This window comes from Bison bison, unplaced genomic scaffold, assembly GCF_000754665.1.
Source record: "Bison bison bison isolate TAMUID 2011002044 unplaced genomic scaffold, Bison_UMD1.0 scf7180017864274, whole genome shotgun sequence".
NCBI lineage: Eukaryota > Metazoa > Chordata > Mammalia > Artiodactyla > Bovidae > Bison > Bison bison.
The window spans coordinates 6989020-6994850 of NW_011494846.1; the positions used below are offsets into that span (position 1 = coordinate 6989020).

Sequence of the window (5831 nt, forward strand, 5' to 3'; positions counted from 1 at the left end):
AAACAGGCAGTAAACCATGTCAGTGGATATGGTTATGGTGCCTTTCTCTAGGGTGTTAGCTGAGTATCTGCTTTAGTCATGTGGAGTGAAAATTAAACATTTTTTTTTTCTTTCTATAAAAAAGTAACCTGACCCCTATTTTATACCTTGGTAAATATGGCTGTTTGCCAGGCTCTCTCCTACATTTCATTGAGCTACAGCTGTAAAAGCTGATGGAGTGTGAAATGAAAATGTGTATCACATTTCTAAGCATCATTTGATGTCCTTTCTTCAACACAATTGTTAAGTGCTCCAAAAAAAATAAAAAGTAGAGCACTGACTTAACATTCAGAAAAATGATGAGTGATATTTATCTGGCTGTGTAACTCCAGATTTGTTTTAGTAGATGTAGTATCTCCCATCCCACCCCACCCCCACCCCAAAGCAATGGCAAAGGCATGTCCATTAAACGTTAGGAGTAGTGACAAAGAGGGTCGTATTATCTGTATTCTCACCTATTGTGATGACAGTCTCTGAAATCCGAAAGTGAGTGACACTTCTCACGAGCTTGACAAGGACATGTGAAGACTCCGTGGGCACAGCCGTCTGACTGATGCGGAGTGATGTCAGCCGGCTTTTGTTGAAACCCTGCCAAGTATATCAGCCCACTTGACCAGGAGGGAACTCTCCAACTTGATAAGCATATAAGCATAGAAATTAATGTTTTCTGTTGTTTAGAAAAAAAATCGTACATCATACTCGGGGGTTTGGATGGATGACCAGGAAGGAGCAATGAAATCCAGCATTTGAATTCTATTGCTTTTGATATTTTGGGTAGTGCTTCAGAAATTTTTCAAGCAAGCGACTTAAGAAAAAAAAAAATCTCTTTTTCCTCATGGTATATTTTACAAGGTTGATTTTAAATTGCCACAATGAAAAGAATTTTATGGCAAATAGCAGCAGTGGGCAAAACTGTTATTTCAAAGACCCTGCCTGATTTAATTCCTTCATGTATGCCTATCAAAATGGCTGGTATTTTAAAACATCACATTATAATTATATACAAGTGAGGAAAAGCAGCATCCTTTCATTGGTTCCTTCGCTGTAATGTTACTTCCTAAGAGGGCAGCCCCATTTAAATTCCACGGGCCAGTCTGTTCTATTTTCCTCTGCCTCCCTCCAGCCTGGGAAATGGTGTCATCAGCTCCCTGACCAATCCCTCCTCTGGGCTGGGTTGACCCTAAAGTCCTAGGTGAGATGAGGATAAAGGTCATTTGACTGCTGGCCCTTCTGCCCCTCTAGGAAATATAGGTTGATCTCAGGCATGAGGCCAAGGGTTCAGAATATTGATTTGTGCATTTAACGTTAAGGGGAACATCCAGCAAGCCCTTTATCACCATTTGTGACTTCATGTAAATTAATGAACAGAGCTTTCCGTTTTATTATTTGTCTGCTTTTAAAGATATGCCAAACTCGGGGTCAAAAAGCCTTCTTCAAAAAAGCATTTGTCCTGGTGTTACAAACGTTTTTGCTGATGATATGAACCAAAATAGATTAAACAGGAGAACAGCTCCCATTTTTATAGGATTTAGAGGAAGGCGATAGAGGTTATAATCCTGCCTCAGACATTTTGAGCTCTTTGAGCTCTGATAAAGGTACTGGAACTCCTCAGTGAAAAAATGAGCTTCACTCTGTGGATGAAATGTGACCCTGGGGTCAGATAGAGCTGAGTTTGCATCTCGACTTGTCAATTTACTCCTCTGAGCTTTGGTTTAGTCTGTTAAATGGGGATAATCATTTCTTTCATGGGGTTGTTGAAAGGAACGCATTCAATAGTATGTAAACCACCTAAAACTAGGCTGGGGCATAGTAAGTAGTTACTAAGTGGTTGTCTCCCCTTTCCCCTAAATCTAGCTGCTTTAGAAACAGCAGACTCCGAAGATGACCTTTGGTTCTTAATTATTTAGCTGTGATTATGCAGTGCACATGATCTGTGGGGGGGCGGGCGGTGAATTTCTCTGATAGGGTAATCTATTCAGTGCCAAAGAAACTAATCCCATCAGAATTTCTATCTTCTTAAATTTTCTTGGCTTTTCCTGAGTTTTTCTACAGTAAATGCTTCCTCCTCCACACATTATAAAGAAATCTAGAAAAGCCAAAGCATCTAAATCAAAATAGTGTAAAAGAAAAAAAAAAAGTATTTCCCATAGTAAATATGTTTCCTTAATTGAGAATATTATGATTATTCTTTAAGTCTTAAGCCCTACGCTACTTTGGACTTAAAACTGGGAGGGGTACAACAGACCAGGGGAAAAGCGCAGGCCGGGTGGGAGTTACGAGATCTGGATCAGAGGATTCTGGCCTCTGTGGTGATAGACTCTGTGACCTTCTGTACATCACTTAGGTTCTCTGGACCTCGGTTGTCTCTAAGACTCAGTGTTTGAAATATTTCATCTGACAAAAACGGGTTGAATGCCTACCCTGTGGCAGGACTTTGAATTCTGTAAATATTAATAGAAATAAGGCCTAGTTATTTTCAAATAATGATAGTTATGTAAATGCCCATAGCATGGTGGAAAAGGAAAGCTTCTGTAGAGTCAAAAGGTAACTGTCCTCTAAGAAATTATATCCTAATTAAAAACAGCATGTAGTAACATTTTTAAATGGTTATTGCTATTCCTCTTTTCAGTTTGGTTAGAAGAATAGAGGGAAAAGAGAATAGGATAGAGAGACAAAATTTGTCTGATTATTTTTAGAGAAGATTGGAGCCAAAAATGCCACCTCTAACCAAATAGGGAACATTTTTGAATAAGTATTCTTTAAGGATAATTAATTGCAGAAAGAAAGCTATGAATTATTATCCTATGGAAAGCACTATAGGGTTCAAAGGAGTAAAAACATAAAGGACAGATCGTGCATTTTTCTGTGGACACAGTCAGGCAGCTTTGTTCTTAGGATGAAGAAGAGATGGGAGAAAGCAGAGGACATGTACATTTTCATAGGTGTTCTACGATAGTTGGAGAAGGAAATGCCAACCCACTCCAGTACTTTGCCTGGAAAATCCCATGGACGGAGAAGCCTGGTAGGCTACAGTCGATGGGGTCGCAAAGAATCGGACACGACTAAGCGACTTCAACTTCACTTCTATGATAGTGATTCTCAAGTGTGGTCACCAGATTGGCAGCATCAGCAGTATATGGGAACTTGTTATAAGGCAAATTCATGGGCCCCAACCCAAAACTGAACTAGAAACTCTAGGAGAGGGACCTAGTCCTCTGTTTTTTCAAAGGCTGTTTAGATAATACAGACGCACACTGAAATTCAAGACCCCACTCTTCCAGGAAAATGATGCTCAAGTCGGGGAGGAGTGTTTGATGTTTGTAAAAGCAGTTTTACTATTTTAATGTAGTAATACCAGACTTTTAATATACCAGAGTGAGCTTACACTAGGTACAAAAAGAGAGAGGAAAAAAAGGATGAGAAAATGGACAGTGTTAACCATCTTCCCCTTGTTCCAAGAGGTGTTCGAGCTGTGAGTCCACCTTAGGAATACCAGGGAATGTGAGCACTGCTGCTGCTTGATAAAGACGAGCCACATCCACTGCTGATGTTTCTTCTTCTGTGGCCCCTGTTACCATACACCACTTGTATCCTCCCATCTCTTAGATCCATACTCAAGAAGTCAGAGCTATTTTGTGCCTTGCAAAAGAGAGAAAGGAAGACAATTCTCTCCTAATTCTAAACTTAGAAGTAAGCAGTTTTATTCCAAAGTGTTCCTCTTTTTAAGTTTCTTCGTATTTGTAAAGAATCACTTTAAAGAAAGAAGAGGCAGGGTGGCTCTCTGAAAAGAGCTCGAGACTTGGAGCCTGGCAGGTATGGGTTCAGACCACAATTCCTACAGTGTTGTACAGCACACCTTCTTCAGTCAAGTCTCTCCATCTGTGGAATGGAGGTAAGTGATTTGCAGAAGATTAAACTAGATAATGTGGACAACATACCCACGGCATAGTGTGTATGTTAGTATTTGATAAAGGGATGCAGTAAGTATTCCTTTAAAAATCAGTGATTTAATGGCTTTATTTTAATGTCTTTACTGTTCTAAGTGGTACATTGCTTCCATTGGTCTTCACCATCCAACACAGTGTAGCAAATAAGAACATGGATTCTGTATTCTGATCATCTGCATTTGAATCCCTGATTTACCATAAGAAACAGAGCTTGGGACACTTATTCAACCTCTTTCCAGCTTAGTTCTTGCCTCTGGAATTGGGGAATAACAACAGTACCCACTTCATAGAATTTCCATAGAAATGACTCAGCAATCAATCAATGTCAGCTCCTGTTACAGTAAATGTTGGTCACTGATAATTAATAATAATTATCATTATAATTTGCAGCACATGCTACAGCATCATTTCACTTTAGGCAATGAAGGTAAAAATTGCACAGTCTTGTATCATTGCAAATGTTGTGCTCATCAGCCATTGATTTTGTACAGATCAATTTAAGGGTTCCTCCACACAGTGAGAATGACAAATTCACAGAGAGAGACTCATAACAATCTTATATCACTGACTGTTCTTACTGCCAGGCATTTCTTTCTCTTATTCCTTACACTGCCTTTTAAAGAATATTCTAGAATGGAGACCAGGACCTGCCCTGTTTCTCACAAGGGAAGGGAAGGCGGCCCCAGGGTCCCCGGCTGTCACCTGTTTCTCATCTACCAGGACTTTGATCCTAATAATGTATTCACTTGAGTGGTCAGATAGCTCAGCACCAACACAGCCGACTGCCCGCAGAGAGGAAGCGGGAGTTTTAAAGGGTGGCGTGGTTTGCCTCATTACCAGACAAAGGGCCAGCAGGATGTTCAGGTGTACTGAGTTTTATGTACAAACTATACTATATTTTTGGAGCTTTGACCCTTAGAAAGGCATCGTTAAAATGCTTTCCTCTCCATCTAACGTTCATTTCCAAAACCACTGAAGTAAAAGGGTCTATTAGTTCTGGGCCAGATTTGAAAGTGCATGAAAACTGCATTCACGAGGTTAAGAAATGGCTTAATAATTAAGTTAAAACATTTGAAAGTAGATCTAATTTCAAACAGATCAGCTAACTGTGTTAGAAGCAAATGAGGGTGTGTTCCTTCCTATTTTTGCTTCCACACCCCACCCCCCAAGATACTGGCTCCAGTCCCAAAGCAGTTTTTCCTAGTTTTTTTTTTTTTCCCCTTTTAACTTCTTGTAAGATTGAATTCTTCATTGCCCATATGTTCAATCGGTGTCACGGTGAGAACTATAGCACGTTTAATATTTAGTCCATTTCTTCTGTTCTTATGGCTTCTACTTAGTTTCATTTGTAGATCTGTTAGGGCGTATTTGGGTTTCACAGTCTAGATACATAGCTTTTATTCTGTGCGCTTGAGCTGAATTTATTGGGGATTACAGCCTAACTCATACGATTATGTCAGTTCAGGCCTTTCGTATGTTAGCTGTGTCTTCCACTCACCAGTTTGAGTACCATCCACAGTGTGGTCAGAGCAGGCTGATGCTAAACCATTAGCTTTCATTTCACTTGTATCACTAACTGTGCCATCACTCGTGATAATATTCCCCCTCTTGAGGCTTGTGGCCAGGGCATGGTGAGGGGAATTGCGTGCATCAAGGAACTGACTCCACCTCAGTGATAATAACAATAGCTGCCATTTACTGAGCCTCTGCTATGTGCTGGGTGTTGAGGCTTCTTACCTGTGTTACCTCCACTTATGATTCCAGTCTGGATTAGAGCAGCAAGAACACTCAAAAGTGTTCTTTACACGGCTGTGCACGCTCACGAAGAGGCATCCTAGGGTGGGA

The 5831-nt window shown here is 40.3% G+C and overlaps 1 protein-coding gene across 1 annotated transcript in view; it reads left to right on the plus strand.

The window, feature by feature from the left end:
• CDKAL1 (CDK5 regulatory subunit associated protein 1-like 1) overlaps window positions 1-5831 on the plus strand; it is a 622071-nt gene that overhangs the window by 599911 nt on the left and 16329 nt on the right. The window lies entirely within an intron of this gene.